At 38.4% G+C, this 25,049-nt stretch overlaps 1 protein-coding gene across 1 annotated transcript in view; it reads left to right on the top strand.

The window, feature by feature from the left end:
* SEMA3C (semaphorin 3C) overlaps positions 1–25,049 on the top strand; it is a 117,502-nt gene that overhangs the window by 3,881 nt on the left and 88,572 nt on the right. The gene's annotated exons all lie outside the window — the stretch shown is intronic.

A 25,049-nucleotide genomic window follows, 5' to 3' on the forward strand; every position in this document is an offset into this window, starting at 1 on the left:
GCTGCTTTCATTGGTGCCCAAGTGAAACACTATATTCTGAAAATGAGGCTGCCTAATTTTTTACCAAAATATTTAGCTAGGCAGAGTCCTGTGAAAAAAAAATATCATTCCTTGTGCTCTTTGTGCTGTGTGTAGGATGCACATGGCATGCAGCAGTCACTGATGCCTGCATATTGTAAACCAGCAATGAAAATTATCACCTTCAAAAGGAAGTTTCTTTTACTTCTGAAGTACTGAGGAGTGCCTTATAGCTGCAATTACCCCAGTATTACTTTCAACAGTAAAGTAACTTCTAGTCCTCAATGCTGATTTTAGTGACCACTTCAGAATTGTGTGTGTTCTTCAGCTTACAGTGTCAAATCTGAGCTGAAACTTTCTGTCACTAATTATAGGGGCATTGTGTTTCTCCAGCCCTCTGCCCCTTCTGTGATTGTCTTTGAGGCATGAGGCCTTGCTATTCCCTGCGCCAGTACTGTTTGCATTAGGATGGCTTCTGTGGTTCATTAGTGCAGGGATGCCCTTGGCACACATTCTGTGTGCTCTGAACTGTTTTTAAGAATTGCTTTAAAAGTAATCAGAGGTAATAAGCATCTTAAACTTCTGTTTGCTACCATGATCAATAACTGTGTAAACACCAGATGGAGACATCCAGAAGGAGACTGCCAAGTTAGACCTTCCACAAATACCAACCTGAGTTTGAATAATTATATTAAAGAATAAGAGTCCCTAAATTGATTAATGCACAACTTAACAGGTGTAAAATAGCATGGCTCCAGTAAAAGCAATAGTAGGAATTGAGTTCCAAGAGGGAATTCAAATGATGAAGTAGGGAAAGGAATTTCTTTTCTTTGCTTAAAGTCTGCACTGACTTTGGTGGAGATGGTACTGTTTTGGCACAACTCAACACAGAGGCAAGTTTGGCTGTGGTTATGTGTTATGTTGCAGGTTTGCCACAGTTATGCAGAACAGGATGATTTCAATTTTCACATCATCTACTTGGTGGCCTTGAAAGTAATCCAGGCTTCCCCTGATCTCTGGTATGACTGTGAAGTAGGAAGTGTTCTGGTTTGTGGTATTCAACCTTGTGAATGGGAAAGAATTGTGATGAGAGGCAAATGGTTTTAACAGAAACTCAAGAGACTCTTTTTCATCACATGTATCCTGCAAGGGTGAAGCAGCTGTAGGCCAAAAGACCCCAAACCTAGGAATTTAAAAAAAAAATACTGAATTAAAACCTTCTTTTCTCTGTCCCTGAAAGGAGATCGTCTCTTCTTTCTTCCTGCTTGGCTGTCTCAATTAGAGAGCCTTGCAATACTATCTGATTTTCCTAAAACTGTCTTTTTACTCTCCCTAATGCTTAACAGCCAGCCTTTAAAAAATAAATTACATTTTTAGGTCCTAAATTTTTATTGTGTCTTTTGAAGTCATAAAAGTAAAAAATGAATTATGTGTTTTATAATATGAGAAGTATGTCTGAAATAAAAAGCTAAGCATTTTTTTATAATATATAAACAGATCTTTTATTTTTAAACCGGATTTCCAGATGGTAAGAAACAACTTTCATTATGTGAAAAGAGTTTGCGGGTTGTTGTGTATACCAAGGTAATGGCCCCACCTGTAGTATAAACTAATGTTCTATAAATCCTTGTTTACTTATGTAAGTAGAGATGTAGCTAGAGAACAATACAAAGTTTCACCTTTTTCTAAGTGTGATAGTGCACTCTTTCTTCATAAGCTGCTTCATAACTGACTGTTTTTAAATCATGTAGAACTACCAAGTTATTTGGCAGTCTCCTTGCCCTGAGAAGCTGTCAGTTTTTATGGAGAATTGTCACTCTTTTTAAAGTGCATAATTTGAAAATAAAACCATAATTAGGACTCCTTATGTTTTAAATTACATTAGACGATAAAGACAAGTCATTCAAGCTCAGGATACTTACGTGATATTTTTCAAGTTCTGAATTGGATTTGGCTTGGTGTCTACAATTATACTGCATAAGTTTGGGGGTAGAGCGCATGCATGAGGTGAAAATGAGTGATGCTTTTCAAAGCTAACCTGCTCCTTCAGGATCAAGTCAATTGAGCTTATTCACATTGCAGCATTTCTCATGGGAAAATCCAGCAAGTATCTTGACCTATTCTTTTTTTCATCAGGAAAGATAAAAATGCGAATCATTTGAATCATGGGCTGCTTTTCTCTTTGCCATCTACTTCATTAAGAATCAAATGTAATTAAAAAGTGCGCCTGGGTAATACCTCAAGAGCTTGATAATAGGGATTTTGCAATTAACTTCAATGGATGAAGGACTGCAACCCTAACTTCTAATTCTGAAATCAAAAGCCTGGCCCCTTGTCTAATTAAAATGTAGTTCATGACTTAGCTGAGGTTGTTAACTGTGCATATGACGTGAGTGTGGAACTTTCTGGTGTCTGCGCCCTGAGTGTCTCGGAAATTGCGGCGGTGTGCAGAACCCCGAGGCCTGATCCCTACTGCTTTGCACCTTGTATAGCCATTTATTCAGCTGAAAGGAAAGGTCAGGCTGCAGCTGAACTGCAGCTTTGCTCAGGTGGACGTGGTTATACAGGAGACTGGGCCTATGGAGAGTCAGGCAATGGGGCTCGCGGTGTGCCTGGAGCAATTCTACATGACCTGCTTGTCCTGTTCAACGGTGACGGCTCAAACCACTGATACTTGTACAATGTCTGAGCTTGAAGAGCTGCTGCAGCTGAGGAAAGAAGGATGGCCCCAGGTTTTTCTGATTCTGAAATTGTAAAGATGTGAAGCCTGTGGTGCAGCAGGTGCAGCAGCGTTGGGGATCATCTGATACGTTCCCAGTTGAGCATGCAGGAGTGAGGGAACCTGGGATGGGGGAAGCAAAGGACTCAACATGTCTCCCTACACTATTAATACACTATTCACCCCTCCTCCTGCCTCTTCTGGCTCCTTGTCCCTGGAATAGATATTTTTTAATCTACTTAAATCACCTATCACAATTTAAAGCACCACAGTTTATTTTCTCTCCATAGCAAATGACTTATCTGTTTATGAACTATCAAGTGTGGTGCCTGCAGTTTCGCAAGCTCCGTGCATTCCTCCTTGTTACTGCACGTTCCTGGAGAGATAACTGGGAGCTGTGTCCTTCAGTCTTCACAGGGAAAAAGCCTTTCTGAAATCAATGGGAGTCTTACCAGAATAAGGAAGGAGGTAGTAGACTCCAGGTTAGCGTCAGACTTTGTTTTGTTCCTACTCACATTTACTTTTTGGGTTTTGTTGCAACACAGAAATTATGAGCCATACCATTTTAACATCATATTCTGAATTGATTGAAGCAGATACAGTACTCATTTTTTAAAATACTCTCAAACTTTCTTTGGGATTTACATTTATACGGTGCTACACAAGGAGGTGACAATTTCACCACTTACTGGGATCGCTTAATGCCTTCCTACCTAAAATGTCTGGCCTAGCAGATATTTCCCATGCAGATTCTCCTATTGTCTGCAGTGAGAATTCCATATGAGAAGTGGATCAAGGCTAATTTGCAGACAGTTTTGTTCTTCTCTTTGTTCTAAAATTACTAGAACACGTAAAGGACTTTTAAGAAAGTATCAGTCAGATTCATTAATGACAATTAAAGTTCATAAAATGTCACCAGAGCGACAGCAGCACTTACTCAACTGTCAACATATTTTAAAAGATTTAATGCAACCCCTGTGGTTACCCTCAAGGAAAAATAAAGGAACTGAGAACCATTTTCCTTGAGCTCTTGAGCAACAGCAGTACAACTTGTTTTTAAACAATCCCTCATTGTAATGTTAATGGTACCACAGTTAATAAAAAGTTCATTTATTATTTGGGGGACTTTGTGCTGATGACAGTCTAGTAGGCAAAAGTTTACTCTCATATAGTTGATTGGATCTTTGTTGGTGTCCGTGGAATGAAAGCTGTTTACAAAATGAAGTAGACGTAAAGCATTAAAAGAGAAAAAGAAAAAGAGAGACAAGATCCATGGTTTAATTTTGTTTACATGCAGAACTTACCTTGAATGTTCTTAGTTGCCTAATTATCAGCAAATTGTGAGTAATATTTTCTCAAAGTTTATTGATTTGTGGATCTCACAGCTTCATGGATCTTAAATAATGTTAATTTATAAAGTGTTGAACATCAGTGATGTGAAAATTTTTCCAATTTAATTGTCTCTCACTGGAGATCTAAAAACTTCATTTGAATACATCCAGATAAAAATAAAATTATCTTTCCTCTTTATTAGTGAAGATTGGTTTTTAAAGTTTGTTACAGAATCAGAGAATGTTAGGGGGTTGGAATGGATCTTAATGGATCTGGTCCCAGCATCCCCTGACATGGGCAAGGATACCTCCCACTAGACCAGGTTGCTCAAGGCTTTATTTTAAGCTGCCTTTAAACACTGCCAGGGTTGGGGTATCCACAGTCTCCCTGGCAACCTGTTTCAGTGTCTAACCACTCTCACAGTACAAAAATTCTTCCTGATATCTAACCTAAATTTCCCCCTCTTTCAGTTTGTGCCCATTACTCATTGTTCCATTGCTGCAGTTCCTGACAAAGAGCCCTTCTCTGTAGCCCCTTCAGATACTACAAGGTTGCTGTGAGGTCTCCAAACCTTCTCTCCCCCAAGCTGAACAGCCCAAACTTTCTCAGCCTGTTTTTGTATGGGAGGTGCTCCAGTCCCTTTATCAGCTTTGTGGCCTCCTCTGGATTTGCTCCAACAGTTTCAGGTCCTTCTTATTTTGGGGATACCAGAACTGTGCTGAGTATTCCAGATGTGGTCTCAAATTGACAGCTTTGGTTGTTCCTAAAGACAAATGCCTAATTTACAAATTATAATCTTTGGGGGTCATTAATAGACTTCTGCCTTCTCTGTATTTTTTCTATGCTTTTTTTTGTGTTTCTTTATTTCTCTGTTAAATAAACAGAGGCTTAATGTAATAAATCTTGTATTGAAATTGAATTGCTTGAATATGTTATGAGTTAAATGTAAAAAAACCCCAAACACTCAAACCTATTAAAGGAAGTGTTAGGTAAAAACCTCTGTATTCTTTCTAGAGTTCCATAGGTAAAGGTCCAATGCCAAATAACATTGAATCTGCTTATTTTCACACTCTTGTTCATGGTAGTGTCTTTGAGTTGGCTTCATTGTCGTTATTGTTGACATGAGTGTACAGAAGAGGATAATTTATTGTTTCTGTATTTAGCTGAATTGCGGCATGTGATTTGACTTCAGTTATGAAAATGGTCTTGCAATAAAGCTGAAGACACAGGTGGTGTTTGGTTCAGTTCTGTGTTTGTGCTCTAAAACTACTCTAAGTGGTACCCTCATGAGAAGGCACAAATAAGTACATCTTCAAGGTAGTTAATTATCAGGCAACACAGGTGCCTGATGATTAACAAAAGTAGTTAATTTCCAGGCAACAAATTATCAGCCTACAAATTTGATCGTACTCTCAGATGAAGAGCTCATCTGAATTTGACAAAATTTGTGAAGACTTGTTTTTTTCTTGCACACTAATAAGTAGATCTGTCATCTGAGAGATTACTTACTTCCTTTAATCTCTTTATGTTCCTGAATTTAAGTCAATTTGACCTGTATCTGAACCAGCCCATGGTTTGGTTTTATTTTTTTAATTTTTTTTTTGTTTGGTTTTGGTTTTTTGGTTGTTGTTTTTTTCTTTATTTTGGTATGGAAAAGTCAAACTTTATCTTAGAACATTTTGACAGATTCTTCATATTTTGGCACTCTCTGCTTGTCATAGAAGAAAGCAGCTTATCTTGGCCAATTCCATTGCTCTGTCATTGCAATTCTTTCTTGTGTTGCCTGTCCAAGGCAAATGCTGAAGTCCCTGCGTAGTTATATTGCCATTATTCTACAACACATTTTCTTTTTGTGTTTAAAAAACGTGATGAGAGACAAATGGCATAGACATTTCTAATACCCCATCTTTTTCCGGATTGTTCGGGTACCAGTAACAAGAGCTCCTCTGTGAGCCATTTCCATGCTGGATGAGCTCACAGCGCACTTTTGATATGTAGAGTTGCACAAGCCTTTTTGTGTCTCAGATGTAATTAGTGACGTGACTCACAATAATTACTCATTTTATTGAAGTGCGTTGACTGAGATCCTGCCGTGAATAAATACATAGACCAAGAACTTATCCTGTTATTTGAACTGGCTGTTCCCTCAACATGCGTATTTTGTTCTTTTTTGGTGCTGACTTTTCAGAGTTCTCAGTAACGCTCCTTAATAAAAAGACTAGGCACTGTTTCTCAGAGAAAGGTCTTTGTCTTGGGGACACAGTTTACTGATTCACAGTGCAGCTCCTCAGCTCATCTCACCTCACCTCACCTTCAGATGTCACTGGCTTAGCAGACACCAGGCTAAAAGAAGGCTGTATCTTTTTCCCCTGTTCAGTTGATTAGAGTTGGGGTCTCAGGGATACAGCTGAGTGAAACGTGCTCCATTACCTGTGTGAGTCATGGTGATGTTGTCTCTCTCTTACTGGGAATCAAGATAAATGTGTGTTTCCAGGACTGAAGAGAATAATTGTGGTTAAGAGAGGGTTTACACCATTCCTCCCTTCCCTTTGTGTCTCCGTCCTTATTCGCTGCAAACTTGGTACAATTGCATTTGCATCATTACTTTGTCACTGACGGGGCTTCTTCCAGGAAGCAGAAATCCTGGTAGTGATTTACTGGAGCTAAGACTCAGATGTAACAATGGAAAGAAGATAGGGAGTGATTGCTCTTTCTCTCCCATGAAACCACTCTGGAGCTGGGACCATCATCCCTTTAGAGAGTTTAGCTCTTCATCTTATCTTTGTTAATCTAAGGGTAACTATTCCTCATTGAGGAGAAGTTTCTTGATTCTTCTGTGTGTAAGGCTGGTGGAGGATTTGTTTCCTGCTCATTTGTACAGCAGTATTTGGGATATTTCCAGCTACTACTCTAACCCAGCAAATCAGTTATGCAAAAGTCAGTGCTAAAAAGGCTCCTCAGTTACCACAACTAACACCCCAGATTACACGAATAGTTTTGGGTTTTTTTTCAGAAACACGGTACACATAGTTTTAACTTATAATCTTAGAAGACATATATTCCAAGGCAGGATTTTGAAGACATGTCTTGCTGCCATCTTACCTACAAGAAATTAGGCCTTGGTATTTCATCATTATCAGGAAAGAAAAAAATTCTGGAACTCTCCATCAAATCATCTTGATAGAAAAATGTCTCTGGAAAGCATTTCACCAGTACACAACTCCAGTGAGTGCTATCAGGGAGCACCAAGAAATGCAGGATGTATTGGGAGCTCTCTCTGTTGTTAGGGTGAAGTGAATTTCCGATCTGGTGTGTGAATCCCCTCAAATCACCACGAGCTTAGAGACTGGTCTATGAGCAACTTTCAGGGCTGAACTCTTGATTTGTGATTTAACCACCCTCTCCCAAGTGCTAAATTTCATTTTTAATGACATTCATAATACTGAGGAAGGAAGAATGGTTTTGGGTTTGTTTGGGGCTTTTTAATTTTTTTATTTGGGGGCTGTAAGTAAATACTTCATATGAAACATAACCTATTTTTATGAGAATGTTTTATTTCCAGTAAAAATTTCAAATTCAAATACGATTTTTTGAAATGCATTTTTTAGTGATAGAATAGAATGAATACCCAGACTTTTGAACTGTTCTGCCTAATCTTACACACTGCTCTGGAATAAATTATTACCTCACCAATATTATCTTCTAGAATGTGGATGAGGAGACATCACAATTAGGTGGGACTGCCAAGTTTCTTCATGGAAAAAAAATGTGTATTGGCAGTTGGCTCTATTAAAAAAAAAAAAAAAAAAACAGCAAAAAAAACCCCAACCTCAAAATTAAGCTGAATCCAAATTCTTTTAATTACAGGCACTGCTTTCAGCCATTAAGAAGGTCAGACTGGCATTCCAAAATTTAAAAAAAAAAACAAAACTGTTTTAAAGAATTACACAGTAAATGTGTGATGTATTAAAATTGTCCTTCAACTGTCATCTCAGCTATTGTCTCCTTTTAGAATTTCCTTTGCAATTTCAGAGTTCCAACATTGCTTTGAAATGGAACTGAAAAACACAAGCTCTAGTAAATCCCTCCCTGAGAGTGGTAGGCATTCTCAGTTACCTGTTCTCCTTATCATTTGTTGTTGTTTCTGTTGCTTAATAAAATTTTGTTTCTGTTGCTTAATAACATTTCTCTTTACCATTCTTAATGAAAAATATATTTATTTTCAAAAGCTTTGATTTATGCAGAATAAATCGATTTATGTCAGCTCAGAATCAATTAAATTGGACAAACATTTGTCTTAAAACTTCTAACATCTGTGTAAATCAGGCTAGATCTCTCAGTCTCCCAGCTTAAATGAGCTGCAAAGTTAGATTTACAGGCAGAAGAGAAATATGCAAGGCAAGTGTCTGATCTCTTACTTAGCTCAATAGGCTGAGAACGATGAGCTTCATTTTCTTTCTTTCTCAGGATGCAAAGTTTTGAACAGCAGAAGGAGGAGTGCCATGGTATATATATGCATACCACAATTGATAGTGCAGCAGGAAACAGAGAGGGGGAGATAGCAACAGTAGATGTATTCATAATCCTGCATAATTCATAATCCTTCATAATTTCTTTTTAATGAAAAAAGGCATTTAGATTTAGAACAGTGTTGTAGATACATCCGTTTGAAGCCTGCATTTGCTGTTTGTTGATCCAAAGCATTTTACTTGGTTTGAATCTAACACTAATACAGAAACTCGTTGAAAAAATCTACTGGTCTCAGGAGGATGGATTTTCCTTATCCTCTGAGATATACACTGAGCCATAGCCAGACAGGGACTGAAACACTGTTTTCCTTGGGTCCAGCCCTGTCGCACACCTCTTTGGCCTTTCTGGTGCATTACATGGCGCAGGATACACATCATGGCATGTACTTTCTGTGGCCCTTAGAAACTCCTCCTTGTCTGCAGTAGCCAGCCTGCGTGCCTCTCATTGCAGATTTCTGAGACAGTCTCTGTGTGAGTATGTTGAGAGCTCTTACAAGGCAAATATCAAATTAGAACACAGAAATGTGAGCACTTACATTGTTAGAATGGCACTTTCTGGTTTTTTTAATATTGACCAATTAAGATGTTATTTTCAAGGAGAGGCTTGGCATCTTTTCAAAAATTTACTTCTTGAGGCCTGAAGAGGATTTAGTTGGCATGGAGAAGTGATCCTGGGCTTAGACTTTGTGATGGCTTCAACGTGAACACAGCTGGAATTTTTTAAGCTGATTTGACTAAAAACCCGCTTCCTGCCACTGTTGAAAATAATGCACTGTATTTTTTTTTTTCCCTCAAGCAGACAAACCTACAGCAAAGACAAAAGAGTTGAAAGCCCCCCATGAGGTGTTTAATTGTGGTTTGCATTAAGGAACTAAAACAGTGTATACACAGCTATTAAATGTGAAAATGAATTTGCCTGTAAAGCCTACTTCTTATTTAATAACTTACCATCTTTGTAGCTTTGGTAACTCCCTTTAAAATCAGAAGAATGTCAGCTATTTATTTGTCCAGTAGAAACATATTTTTACTTTTGGATACTTGCAAATGTAAGACTTTTTTAGACAAAATTTTGAAAAGTAAAGTAGGTAAAGAATAATTTCTCAGTACTTTTTATTCGACTGAATGTTTTTTCAAGCTCCCTCTCTACTATTTCCTGGTCTCAGGTGAATGTGTTCTTAAGTTCACACCAACAGCTGAAAGGTTAAGCTGCATAAAATTGCAAAAATGATTTGAAGATTTCAGATGCAGTGAGGTGTACCACTGTCTGCACGAGCAGTGCTCAGAAAGTGGAGCTGGGAGAAGATTTAAAAACTGAGTTTGACCTATCAGCTAGATCCAACAAAACACAACAGACTTTTTTCGTGTAGTCACATTCTTTCCTTTGAGACATGGGACAATCTGCTTGCTCAGTATGTGCTTCTATAGCTGATGAATTCATCCTCCCCAGCACCTAGAAGGTGAGCAGTGGGTTCATGAAGCACTAGCATGGCACTTACTGAAGAGAAAGAACATGAGTCTTGCTGTATTTTTGTGTAGGTATGCCCCTGGACTAATTAGAGCAGGCTCTGGGGAAGAGGGGCAAGCACAGGAATTCAGCATCTCCCCAGCAGCTGGGGAGAGCAGAACGACCACCCTGATGCAGGGGCTCTGAGGAGGCTTTTATAGAGGAAGGCTGTGCCAGCTGAATCAATACAGGGGCAGATTTCATACGTACTCTGGTAATTTACAGACATATGTTGGATGGGGGAGACAATCTCATAGATTTAATTAAGAAAATCCAACCAGTTAGTCTTTCTTGAGTTGTTGTTTTTTGGGGGTTTTTTTGCAGATACAGGAATCTGTCTCAAATGATGACTTAATTTCCATTTGCTATTAAAAAAGTAAAAAGGTATATTTTATTCCAGATTCTTACTGTCATTGCCAAAGAAATTTACATCATAAAAATATTCCAGTTACATGCCCCACTGCAGTCCAATGATGAGATCCCTCACCATTACTATTATTATTATTGTTACTATTATTATCATCATCATCATCATTATTATATTTGTGCTTATATCCTGTGCATTTTTATGGGTAATGATGCATTGGTATTAGTATTGGTACTGGGTTCAAGCATTGAATGCTGGTTTTGAGGCAGCCTGTCCTTCCCTTTATATGTTCACTTCCACTCTTACCTTGTTCTTAAAAAGGTGAAAGAATTCTGCCTGGATTTTTCCAAGAGGCAAGCAGCTGAGTTTATTCTTTTCACTCTGTGTAGTGACTGTGACACACATTTGCTTTAAGGTTACTTTCTTTTGCACAAGGGGACTATGGCATGGGAAGGGGTTTATGGGTGGCTTATGGCCAGTGAAAGCTTCCCCAGCCAGCTGGAGATCCCTTTCAGATTGGGTTGGATGTTAGAGAAAACATGTAACGTCTAAGATCAGCTAAACTTGAGATTGTGTGTAATATCAATAAACCGCAGCACTCTGAATAAACAAGGTGGCCACTCTCTGTTTACTGTTCCCTTTGCTTATTTTTCCAGCATGGTGTCTGTGATAGCCCCAACCTGCTTGCTGAGCAGCTTAAAATCGGTTTTGCTCAAAATAGCTCTAATTACTAGCTGATAGGTATAAGTTCTATGTGGAAATGTGTTAGAGAGGACTAACAGGTTGTGGGGCATTTTTTCTCCAAAAGGCCCTTTAAATAAAGCAAATATTTATCAGTGGAGAGTGAGGGGGTGACATAGGAAGCACCAGGAGGTGAAAGGGGCTTGTAGAGGTTATTCACAGGCACAAAATAGTGCAGCCCAGCTCGTGAATGAACAGTCAGCTTTAATGCCTGCTCCAGAAGTAATCTCCAGTTCCTGTGAAGCTGACTTCAAATCTGCTGTCAGATCTTGCATTGAAGAAAGTACTCGGGTGTTTTTTGTAGGCTCATTTAGGAGGCAAAATACAATTTTTTCACGTAGGAATGGAGCATAGTTCGGGCCTACTGTGTCATTTATGTGTTTAAGTTTTCTGCAGTCTTGCCAATTTATTGGTTTTGATTTGTGGAGATGAAAGATCGGGGAAAGAGGTTTTTCAGTTTTGAATCCTCCCAGCATAAAGAGGTTCTGGGGCCACAAGGCTGCTGTGGGTGCTGGAGCGCACGGTGAGTAGTTTCTTCTGGTGGCTGTCTGATGGAGGGAGTAAGATTCTTCTCAGCATTACACTGTGACATCTGTTTAGATGGTAGGACTTTTTTTTTTCTTCTTCTTTTTTTTTCTTTTTTTTTGTTGTTGTTGGGGTTTTTTTTTTTTGTTTGTTTTTTGTTGTTTTTTTTTTTTTGTTTTTGCTATGAACATACTGAGATTTTGAAACAGGTTATACAACGAGGCAACAGACTCTCTACTGCTCCAGATATTTGAAGTTCAGCTACATGAGGTCCTGTGCAAACCCACCTCACCTCAGTGGGTAGCCCTGTTCTGAGCAGGATTTTGGCTGACACAACCTTCAGATGTCTTTTCCAATCTGCATGTTTTTGCGTCTCTGATTTTATCAGAGATCAGCAGGTGTGAGTGTTAAGATGTTGGTATCTATTTTGGCAGTGTTTCCAGTACTGCTTATCTATTAAAGTAGTTCTGAAGAAGAAAGTTAGCTTCTCTTGAAAAGGTCAGAAATTTGACCCGAATGATTTGGCCTCCTGTGTGTCTTTCTCCACAGTGAAAGATATAAACACTCAACATCAGGAATTCTTATTTAGGTGCCATCTGCAAATTATTGTGCCTAAAGTGTGTGCTTCCAAGACTGAACCCTTGCATGTTGTGTAAATTGTTTTCGTACAGTAAGAAATAGAATAGATTTCCCTGGTGTTGAGAGGAAAATCAAGGGTCTTTCTGATTTGGTTGAACAGTAATGTTTAACAATTCCTCTTCTAAGGAATGCCAAAAATCCTAGATATGCAGCATTACATGGAATTATATGAGGACATAATATCATATGATTCCATGTGTATTTTCTTTAAATAATCTCCTTTTTCTGTTGTTTAAGAAAAAGAGATTGCCTTCTTTTTAAACTGAGCCCATTCATAATACAATGACTAAATCAGTACGTTATGATGGAGCATGCAGTATGTAGCTAAATTTACAGGTTTAAATAAATTCTATCAAAGCTTTATTTATTTAATTTTAAAATTCTATTGAACTCTTATTCCAAATCAGAATAAAGGTTAAATTATATAAGTAGCATTTCTGGCCATATTTCACAGTCTATGTTTGGTGTCAGAACAGATGCTGGGTCTCGTTCTGGTTCTAGTTTATTCTCAGAGTTTGTATCTGTGTGTGTATAATGGTACATAAAACAGATAAAGGAGACTTCTACAGTCACCCTGTGTTTGGGGAGGTATACATGTCTACTTCTGGGCAATTTTTATGGTAGCTGATGAATTGCAGGTGTATAGCAAAAAAATGTTTGCTAAAATATGATAAAATGGTAAGTCCACTTAAAAAATTCCAGATTACCTGGCCACATCCTGTTTTGAATGCATATTGTCCTAAATTTGTCCAAGCTATTGTATTTTCTTTCATCTGAGTGGCTGCATTCTCAAGCTCTTCTCTTTAGTGTTGTGTGCACACGTTTACACAACCAGCGTAGAAAAAAATTAGTAACGTAATACATACTCCTGAGCTTAAGCTTTTCCAGTCTGTGTTTTATGCTGTTATATTTTGAGTATTTTACAAATTCATTAGAATTGTATTGATTAATAGTCTGTACAGATTTAGGGAAGATTTCTTCTGTAGCCTCTTTGCAAGTCTGTACTGGTCTCTGACTGGCATTATTTACCAAAGTCCCTCTATTCTTCCTATCTGCCATAAAGTCACAGAATCTTGTGGCTTGGAAGAGACCTCCAGCCAACATCATGCTCAAAGCTGATCTGATTAGATCAGGTTGTTTTGAGACAAGTCCACATAAGTCTTTAATAATTACAGTGGTGGAAATCCCACCCTTTAATATCAGTGTTCCAGTAGCTTTCCAGCAGGTCATTTTACACATAAGTAAGAAGAGTAATTCCCCATCCCTGAAAGTGTTCCAGGCCAGAATGGATGAGGCTTTGAACAACCTGGTTTAGTGGCAGGTGTCCCTACCTATGGCAGGGGAGTTGAAATTAGATGATCTTTAAGGTTCTTTCCAACCAAAACCATTCTGTGGTTGATTCTAGGATTTCCTCTTTTCATGTGCCTTTTAAAACTGAAGAAACTCAGTTCTGCCATCTCTTCGTGGAAGCCATGAGGTTCAGAAACTTGTATCTTCTCTTTGGCTTACTTTTAGTCTTGGAAAGTGTTCCTGTCATTCTAATGATGAGCTGCTCACTTCAGTATCTGCTCACCATCTCTTCACCCCTCTCCAGGTTCATCTCTGCATATAGAAGTAACAGAATGTGACTCTGTGTCTATTACAATAATTCATAATTCAGCTACTTTAAGACTGTGTAAGAACCATATACCTTTCATTGTATGTACTTACTGACTGTTAAGTTGTTTTGGTTCCCATTTCGGGAAAACAAAGAAGATTTTGTTGGCATCAGTGCTGTTAGAGTCAACTATTGAGGGGTCTTTTTTCCAGACAGTGCGAACAAACCTAGGCCAGGGCAGTTGTTGAGTGTTTCTTGAAGCTGAGCTTGATGATACTATGAGGAAATCACCTGCCAGCCATTTCTAGTGAAATTTCTCTGTAACTTTCTGAGGATACATTTTGATTCCTTCCAATCAATCAATTTTTACATAGTTTAAAAGAAAAAGCCTTTTTACTATTTCCATATTAAGTTACAATTTGGGCATTGATTCTGGTCACTGGGGGAAGCCAAAGCATTGTGTCCTTTGGCAATACCAAAATCACTTGTATATGAAGAATAAAATAGAATAGATCTCTAATCACTTCTTAAGATTCTCTGCAGACAAATTCATTCTCTGTGTGGTAACGGATAGGTGGATTTTGTCTGTAAAGGGATATTCATTTTCATTTGATCTGCCTTAATCCTGAGGAAATGGGTATAGATCCCAGAGCTATTGAAAATATTAACTTGATGCTTCCATCAGTCTTGAAAAGCTCTGTGATTGAAGGCTCTCAGCAGCTGTTACCTGCTATAATAAATGCCAGTGACAAAGACTAGATGAGCTGAGGATTTTTTTTCTTTTGAGGAGCAAATAAAAGTATTTTCTTTCTAAATTAAATTAGGGGAAAAATTATTTGATGATTAATTTATTGATAGAACAAGATTGTCCTTTTCCACAAATACTACATAGGGTTTGGAGCCACAGTTCATCACAAAATACGCTGCCTGTTTGCCCAGCTGCCACACCTCCTCTGCCTTGTTTCCTCCTGTAGGTGAAAGAAGAGGCTGAAATCAGGGTAAAAGGAATAACAGGTTTAGTGCTGCTCTGCTTGTAGGCCATAGTCCTTAATAGAATTAAGACTTCTTGCTTCCATGCGCATATCACATCCTAGAGGAATGGTACCCTAGTATTTGAGCATGGGCAAGATAGCACAGTCTGCTGGTGTGATGTCTTGCAAGTGTTTTTATTATAATTTTTTTTTTTTTTTTTTGAGGGGAGGGTGGTAGGGGGAAGTTGGTGATTGGTTTATTTTTTTTGTTTGTTTGTTTATTTATTTATTTTTAACGGTTAAGTTGCAGTTAAAACAACTGGGACCTGCTCCTCCAACATAATCTGGATAGTGTGGGCAGAATGGGCCCTCAGACAGAAGCAAGCCAAAGTGCCAAAACCAAAGGAAACTCGTAGGGAGAAAAAGGATGCAGGAAGGATGTTTCTTTAATCTTTCATTCCTACTTCAATTTTATGGATGTTACACACAGATTAAAGTAAGATTATGTTACAGAACTGTGTGTTCCAAAACCTTATGGCACAAAACTTAAAAAAAATTTATATTCATGTCAGATGCATTTTAATTTCAAAATGGTACACAGAGTTTATGCCCAACATATCATTTGTTATGCAGCAGTCTTTCTCTGTCTTACATGTTTCCATTTGGTTTTGGCAAAACAAAAGGAAACAGTTAAAAAGACATTTCTCTTTGTGGGGACAAAAAAAACCCCTTCTGAAGTCCAGTGATGTCACCAAACTTTGAATCATTATCACATTTTCTAATGCTTGCAGTATTTTCAATGAGAAGTCTACATTTAATCACTCCACCCTAAAAGAGGGTGTGCAGTTAGGAACACAACGATACATGACAGTGTTCAATGTTATCTTTCATTGTAAGAGAGTATTCAATTTTCTAGTGAATGTTAGAATGAAAGCAGAGCTGATTAAAATCAGTTTCTGTGTTTTTACTTTTTTTAATAAGTCCAAACTGCAGCATGAAGCGTTTCACCAGTTCAGATGTTTCAGGGCCGTGGATGTGGTTTTGCATTAACAAGGTGGCATTTACATGTCTTGGGACAGGCCTTGCTACTACTCTTGGCAATGATGGAAAGGACACACGTTTGCTACTGTCCTTTCCTCACTGCCCATACCAGTAATTACCACTTTGTATTATTTATAGAGACTGAGTTGGTTTACAGTTTTGTTTTTTTCCTGCTTTTCTCTTTAGCCAGTAACAAACACAACTTCACCCAAGGTTTTTTTGAGGTTTGTCTGGTGGAAGCAGAATTAAAGAGTTTTATGTACTTTGCCATTTTATGACAACTGGCAGCAACTGAAATGAGGCATGTCAAGTGACTACCACAAAAAGAAATCAGTAATTTACAAGTTCAGACAAAGGTTGAAGAAACAAACCTTCTCTGAAGTTGTCCTGTCTTGTACAGTCTGCTAATATTTTCACTTTTGAAAATATTTAATTTTCCTAATTGGGAGAATGTTACACTACAGATGAGAAGAAAAGGCAAAATTAAAAGCAGAATACTCTCATTTTCAACAGAGCAGTGCTAATGCTTATGTTAGTCAGTGAGAAAAACATGGGGGTGGATGAGAAACAGTAATTCATTACTCTCCTGCAGTCAATTAAATATGTCTCATATGTAGCTGATTAAAGCTGCCTTTTTTTCCATACAAATAATAATAATAATAATAATAATATTCATTGGAAACAGACTGAGACTAGGACTGTTTCTCCCAGCATACCAAACCTTTAGTGGAAGAGAAAAAGTAAAACCCAAATGCCAGCCTTGCTAGGTTGAGCTGGATTATACAGTCAATATCCATAGCTCGCAATAGGTGCAAAGTTATTCTTTCTACGCTGATGTTGACACCTGTTCATAGCTTGACCTGCTGAATCTTAACCAGTGCACCACATCTGAGAAGTTTTCACACAGACAAAACATGGGTCAGAAAGCTGATTATCCGATGTCTTCGCACACAAGTCTAACATGATGTTCACATGTGAAATCATAGATGGCTTCGTGTAACAAAGGATCCTCCCCATCCTCAATATGTCTGCTCTAAAAGTAGTATATAGAAGGATTTTGGAAAACCAATCTTTACAATGTCCTTCTCTTTCTATAAAACCTATTGTTATGTATTTCCAAGCTCCTTAAGATACTACATACTCTTTCGCTGGGCTAAAATATGCATCACCCTTACGAATTTTCACACTTGCTGTCTCCTCTGATTTGATTCACATTTTCTCCCTTCTGTATCTAGTTCCCTGTCCAAGTTAAAATGTAAAATAAAGTAGAAGAGATGCTTTGGCCCCTGAACACATTGATGAAAGGTTCGTTTTTCTGCACACAAGTGTTCAGAGTATTTCTCACAGAAGAATTGCATAAATTACAGAGATTCCAGTCACAGAACAGTGAATGGTATTGTCAATTTGCTTAGGAAAAACTAATGAGGTTGTAAAGAAATACTGCCTGCTTTATAAGAGTAAAATTTGACAGCTGGAAAAACAAGGGCAATAGGCTGGTTTCCATTTTCCATTGATTTTAGCCCCCAACATTCAGAAGACTTCCTTTTCTGCAAAACCATATTCACACTGCCTACACATGAACACACAATGGTCTTTTGCTTCAAGCCAGAGGCAGATTAAACTTCATTAGGAGAGTAAGGCTTGAGCAAAGTTCAAACTGTAACAGATAGTAATTTGACAAATAAAGAATTAGGATTTGTTTTACAAAGCCAAAAATAAAGGCCAGAGCAAGGTTCCCAGGACTCCTTTGTGCCTTTAACCGCTATGTAGGAATACCATCCCTTTTCATAGCCTGGTTTACATACTGTATAAGCCTAGTAGACACATACCATGGCTGTTTTAAAGCATTTAACCTCTCACTGGAAGCACACATCTCTCTCATTACATTAAAAAAAAAAAAAAAACAAAAAAAAACAAAAACAAAAACAAAAAAACTAAAAAAGCCCGTAAAGTATTTCCCTTAGAGCAAGAAATAAAAACAGAAACTAGAAAATTTGTTCAGAGTATTCTTAGGTAGATGTACTAGTAGCTGAGCTTAAAATCAACAAGAATGAATGCATTTTATGTCTGAATGGATTTAATTAGCTTTCTGTAGCAACATTAAATTCTCAGCCAGGCATCCTCGTATTTATGTATTTACACATTCCCAGGCCTTGTTGTTCTAGGATAAAGGATGGATCATTGCAGGTGAGTGACAGATACCTATGGTAACTGATGGGCTGTGATTTGAGAATTTAATTTCTCAGTAGCAAACTGTGTAATGGCTAATGTGCAGTGGCACAATCCCACACCAAGGTCTCTGACATCATTATCTGAAAACTCTTCATTAATATATATTGGATGAACTTCAACAGACAATCTACCTGCTAAATATTGTACACTGGAATGCACAATGTGCTAGATAGTGACTGCATGCAAACAATATTACAAACTGAGGGCTAATACAGAATCATGTGCTGAAATGCTTGGCAAAAACATGATGAGACTGTCTCCTGGACTGGAATGCAAAGCCGCTGTGTCTTTGTGTCTGTGCTTGTTGTTGAGAGTTAGACACCTCAGAGCTGAAGTAACCCTGCCAAATAAACAAATGCTCCAAAAATCATCAGGCTTCTTTAAACATTACCTGGAAGTATCCAAGGGAGAATCTTAGAGGTCAGGAATGGGGCACAAACCTTGGTATTTAGTTGTCTTATTCAGATCTGCAGGGAGGTACAATTATTAGCCTGGAATCTGCACAGAAGATCATTGCCTGAAGAGAAATGTTTGCATAGTGTACATTCAAAGAACTGAGCAGACATTACTTTCTTTTCTGCATTGTATATAATAGAGAGAGAGAGAAAAAGTTTTATTTTCCATATTAATTTGGAAGCAAAGAGTTGGAAATTCCAATTCCAGCCCATGTTTCTTAAGTAATGTTGGAGGTAGGAGACATAAGCTAAGTTAATTAAGGTTCAGTTTTCATTCCTCTCTTTAGCCTCTGCCTTGATACACAAAAAATAATGCAGAATGAGCTGCATTTGATTGAGAAGCTTAAGGGGCTCAGATTAGATGTGAGTTGTTAGTGCAATGTCCTGTTTTCATAATTGCTACTTTCTTTTATAGTAACTGTTAGCTCTGTAGAACAGAGAAATTGTCCTTTAGGGCATCCTCTGGTTGGTGGAAGACTGGGGCTGTGGCCAACCACGGTTCTATTTTCCACATCCACCAAATGATTCCTGCAGCCTGCTGAAGAGGCATTAGCCACCTGCCCCCAAAATCTTCTCTTTGATTGACTTCTGCACAGATTAGGTCTCAGAAATCAGTTGTTCTCCATCTCCAAAGCTGAATGTTGGTAAACATATAATTTTGAAAGGTTGGTAACACTTTGTCCTAGCTTTAGACTGGCTCACAGATGCCATAACTGAGTTAATTTTGTGCATGTTGCCAGAAGGTACTCCTGTGCATGGAGGTTCTAAGTCCTTGCTGTGGTGAGTGAACAAGTGTGTCAGTTCTATTGCTACTGATCTGTGCATACAGACAGACAGAGATGCCTGTGCCCTGGAATGGATTTCAGCCCTGGTGAATAACTCCTTTAAAACTTTATAATGTTAATTAAATTGTAGTTTGGTTGTAAATTGTAAGAACAATTGTAAGAACAATTTACTTTATGACTTGAAGGAAACTGCTGCACTGAAAGCAACTATAAAATGATGAAAACTGTGAATTAAGTTTTCTAAATTATTTTTAAAGAAGGGAAAAAAGCAATTAAAATGAGTCATAGTGAAAATGGTACATTTCTTCAAAATAAGGCCTACATTGTAGTCAATATTTGTATCAGAACAATCTTGGTGATACTAATTTAAAACCCATGAAATGCAGGGCAGTATGTACTTAGAATCCAATGCTGAAGTGTGTAATGAATAGAAGTTGCCTTGTGTTGCAATTAGAATTTTTGCTGACGGTGAAAAATACAGCTTGAAACCACACATTTGGACTGACTCCCTTTTCTCTCCTCGTCATTCAAGTAGACTTCTCAGCTGTGTATGTGGGGGCAGCTGCATTTACCTCTAATGAAACTACGGCAGCAGAGAATTTGGCTTTGTTTCATTAACTTGTTTCTTGGGGCTTTTATGTCTCATTCCCTCAAGCAACAGGATAGATATCTATTCAAGATATTTGTGAATTCAGAATACTTTGTCTTTTCTGCCTCAGGTAGGGAAGGGATCTAAATCTCTCTCTTTTCCTAATGTACACATGTGCACACAATATTCTGTCCCTTTATCTATATATGTAAACATACAGGCACAAAAGGTCACTGTGAGACCCCTTGACTTAAGAAATAGACCGGATCAATATTTGAATCCAGTCATAATGAAAAGATGTGGTTTAAATGTAGGAAATGTGAAAAACAGAAATATTAGAAATCTTAACCCTCTAATCCATCTCATTTTATTGAAAAAGTGTTTGCTCCAGCACATTTTTGTAGTGGTTTCTCTTGTTCAGTAATGAATGCTTTAAGCACCAAAACTTTTTTCTGAGCTGTTGTTTCAGGAGGAAGAATTATTTTCTAACTGTGAGCCTTTGTTTTCTCTTTTGTAACTCTTGGTAATAGTGAATTATACTTTTGTGCACTATACTAATCTTATCCAGTTTGAGCACAGAGTAACACAGAAACTGTTGCTGTGTTGCTTTACAGTATTTTTTTTTTACCTTGATGGCCATGCTTGGTTTTTTTGTTTGCTTGATGATTTCTTGATGTTCCTTCATATCTCAGTCTCTTTGGTCTCTTGAATACTTACAGCGTTCCAAACTTGTGCCAGTTGTTCTTCACATTACTAATACTGAAAAACTTGGAAAGAAAGTTCATTATTCCATGTATAAACTCAGGGTAGTAAAGTGCTGTTCTGTGATGAGATTCTTTCAGGTAGGATTTAAAGTGCTGCTAAATACAAGGCAGAGCACTTTCAATGTGTTTCTTGCAGGTGCATATGCTTCCATTGCTCTAATGGTAGTTTATTGTGTGCAAATCCAGGCTGACTCCCTTGAAGTTGGTGAATATGCGTCACCTTCCTAATTGTGTATTAAGGAGTTAGATTTGAAATTGTAAAAGTACAGTGAGCCGTGTCCATAGGCTCACTCACATGTCAGCAGTGAAACAGAACTAGAGAAGTAATGGAGCCAAGACTTTGGACAACTCTATTTACATGCTTATGTGGATGTTGTTTCCTGAAACTTGTCATTTTGCTGTTGACTCACCAGCTGCACAAATGCAAAGGGCTGCACTCTCAACTTTTTAATTTATTCAGGCTCAAGTCTATTCTTGTCTTCTAAAGGACACGTGTGCAGTAGAACAGCAGCATGAATTAGGGAGTGCGTTTTGCCAGAGGTTTTCTGGCTAATTCAGCCTAGATTTTGCCAGCCAGCTTGACTGGAGATGGAAATCCCAAGTTTTACCTATGAAAGGAAATGATACCTGAAGGTCACTCAGATAATTTCTTTATTGCTGCCTGAAACAGGATTGCCTTGTCAGGTGTTGGGGAAGGCCCATGTGGAGTTGGATTGCTGGAAAGAGCAGGTGGTGATACTTCATTAGGCTCCTTATCTCAGGAATTTGTCTCCATACTTCTCCCTGTAGCACTTAGGTGTCAGAACAGTCTGCTGCTTACAGAGAGATCCAGATGTAATGCAGCAATAGCATAATGGAAGCTTCATGATGTAGGAACTAAACCTGTTAGTGTGTGTATGTGACTGATATTGTCAGTATTTTACTGGTGTTGGAATATTGTGGCATAAGCAGATTTTACCAGATTTCTTCATAGAAGGTCTGGCTGCCAGTGCTAAACCCTTTCTTTGTACATTCTTCATATGAATAGTTGCATCTCTTCTGCTTAAGGCTTCATTTGGAATTTACTTTGACTTGCATATAAACTTGTGCTCTGAACAGCCTCACACTTACCCAAGAAGGATGTTTTGGCCTGAAATTTTGTGTGAGCCTCAGGCTTGGTGCAGCAGTGTTTACTCAGACAATTGTCACTGGTGCCAGCAGTCCTTATGACACAACTCTATAGTCTGCTGCCTCCTCAAGCCTTTCTCAGCATCAAGACATCCTCTGCAGAAAGCAGCCTCAGCATGCCCTGAAAGGAGATGGAAATATAGTTCAGCAGTGGAGTGTCCACTGCTGTTGTGCAATATGCATGTGAAATCATCTTCTTATGCCTGTTGTTTACTATGTAACAGAAATTGAGGAATTTTCAATTTAAGAAGAAAAAGTTTAGCTGATCCAGTTTCTTGGAATGGAGCACAAAAGGGGTATAGAGAAACAAGTGCTTAGGGGGCATGAGTGGGCTTTTGTTAAAGAGCAATGGAAAACAAGAAAGACTCAATGTGATGCTCTGGAAAAGCTTGTATTTTGTAAGGTACTATCTTAATAGCGATTGCATCTGTACAAAATAGGACCCAGGTAAATACAACAAACAAAATAAGTTAGACTTGTATGGGTTGGGTGATTTGTTGTTGTTGTTTTTTGTTTTGTTTTGTTGTTTGTTTTTTTCAGGTGCATAACCTGAAGGCAGTTTTAACTTGCAGAGGCTTCAAAGGATTGTAATATACGATATATGCAAAATAAGAAGAATTTCTTGTTTTTTCTCTTGCTTTCTTTATGGATAAATGTCTGTGTGCCAGGCAGCAGACAGATTTAAAGTGCAGAACTGTTTAGGTATGCAAGAGGGACTGGTGTTCAATTAATGGTGTTTAAATAATTTGATGCTACTGTTCTTTAAGTAGAGTAAATGAATGTAGGCAGTACCTTTTGAGCCCATTAGCTTTATCACTTCCTTGAAGGTATGAAAAAAATTTGAAGGCAGTATCAGAAAAAATATGAAATAAAATCCAAAATGCTTCTATTTTCACTGGGATCATTAGAATTTGTTCTTGGATTTTAAAGCATTTTTTTCATTGCCTGCTGTGAAGAGGTTTTCCATAAAAACCAAAAAACCTGGATGAGAATGTTGTGTAATATTAACCATTTCAGGAGGCTCTGTGTAATAGAGCCACAGAGTAAACTACAGAAAAAGCATCAAAATCTGTAAGTCTGGTAGGAAAATAAGACTCTCCTGTCACTTTTCCATGTGTATTGGGCATCTAATAGAACTGAAAATCAGAGAAAGCTGTCCTTCTAATCTTCAGTTATATTTTATGTAATTTTCTCTCCTGCTCATCTCTGTTACTACTTCACACAGTTAAATGCAGAGTTTTGTGTAGCAGTGCTACAGCAGCTCTAATGACCATTCTTCCTGAGCCTGGTTTGATCCTGTGCTGCTCACACTTTATGACCCCCCCATGTCTGACCGGGGAATTGGATTTTCCTGGATTGGTGAGTGTGAGGGTAAATCTGTCCATCCCTGTCCATCCTCCACATCTACACGCCAGCAGCAGGGCTTCCCACCGGCTGCTGCAGCCGGACACAATTCCCTGCTCTGCTCTGCAGGGCTGCTGCCCATGCCAGGCTGGAGCTCTCCTGACTTTTTGCCCAGATGACAGAGCTGCCCTGCGAGCCTGTGCAGGGTCACAGCCGCCCCCCTGCACTGGGCAGGGAGCAGAGCAGCCTTCCCAGCCGGGCAGAGATGTCACTGCCAGCGGGCAGCTGTGTCTCAGCAGTGTATTTTTGGAAGTCTCTGAAATTTACAGTTAAAGATGTGCCAGAAGTATTCAGGAAAAGTTCAGGAGACATGGAGCACTTGGGTGCTTGCTTACTAATCCTCTGGCCTGACAGTGTTAATAAAACTGGGTTTGACAGTCCTCAACTCAATTTAAGAGGATAAAGCTTTCAGCTGCAGGGTAGTTTGTTTTAGTTTCCTCATGGGCTGCAATATGCTCCATAGAAACACTCAGCATTTTTCTAAAAATTATTAAAATATGTTTTTAGGCTCCTCATCAAGAAAAGCTTTTAAGAATATAATTATTCCAAGAACTGACCCTGGAGTAACGTGGTCTGAGCAAGCTTTAGCACCATCACTGCTGGTGCTGCAGTGGCTCACTCTGATCAGCAGCAGAGTGAGATGGAGGTTGGAGAAGAAAAGTGGAGAGTGATGGCAGGAGGAAAACAGACTTGACTCTGCTTCAGAATGAGCAGACCATTCAAGAAAGTACTGAGCTGAATTTAAGTGGGAAATAACTATTTTATTTTATTTCTGTCCCCTAGAAAAGAAGTAATGAAAAGCTTTGGTTATTCTGTCATGGAGTCTAATTTAGTTAACTTCAGTGGGCCATTTACCAGCTTCCATGGAAGGAAGAACTGTTAAATCATGTTAAAAACAAAACAAAACAAAATTCTATTTCATCAAGTGTTCTACCTTTTCTTTCTGTAATGCTCCTAAGTATTTCCCATGAGTGACTCATTGGCTTGTCAGGGGATTTAGTATTCATGTAACAGTCCAGAAACATAATTGTCTCATGATTTGTTATTGCAGGAGTATTTTGAAGAGATTTGTGGGAAGGGTGGGGTTTTGAGGGACAGCACTGTGTCTGCTGTCTTCTCACAACAGGGTTTTGCCTCCCATCTGTGACCAGCCAACCTCCTCCTATGAACGTTTAGTACCTGTGAAGGGCTTAGGGTGTGCTGCTCTTCTACTGTGCCTCTTCCTGCTCTGCGCTTCTTTTATGAGTGCCTCAGCATGAAATATATTTGAGATATTTAACTTTTTCACTTTATAATATAATTTTTAAGTCCAGACCAAAAAGTTTCACTAAGTTTGTCTTCTTATACTGCTAAACATAGAAATTTAGTACACTAAGTGTTGATCTCATTCACATGTGGAGGTATATTGTGTGGGGAAAAGGTGGAATCTTATTTGAAAAATAATTGCCATTATGTTCTGTCCTTGAAGCCATTTTGGGATAGACACAGCACAGACTTTTGGTGTGAGCTAAATCAGCTTTCTTTGTGTTCTAACGTAAAGCCCATTAAGCATTTCACAGGAAGGCTCTTCTAGATTGCACGGCTGTCCAGCTGTCTGGCCAGACTCTGTACAACAGGTGTTTGGTTATAATCTCAGTTACATATATACACATATACAATAGTCTCTGGTG

This window comes from Chamaea fasciata, unplaced genomic scaffold (assembly GCF_029207755.1).
Source record: "Chamaea fasciata isolate MVZ Bird 193981 ecotype frontalis unplaced genomic scaffold, bChaFas1.0.hap1 SCAF_5, whole genome shotgun sequence".
In the NCBI taxonomy this organism is placed as follows: domain Eukaryota; kingdom Metazoa; phylum Chordata; class Aves; order Passeriformes; family Sylviidae; genus Chamaea; species Chamaea fasciata.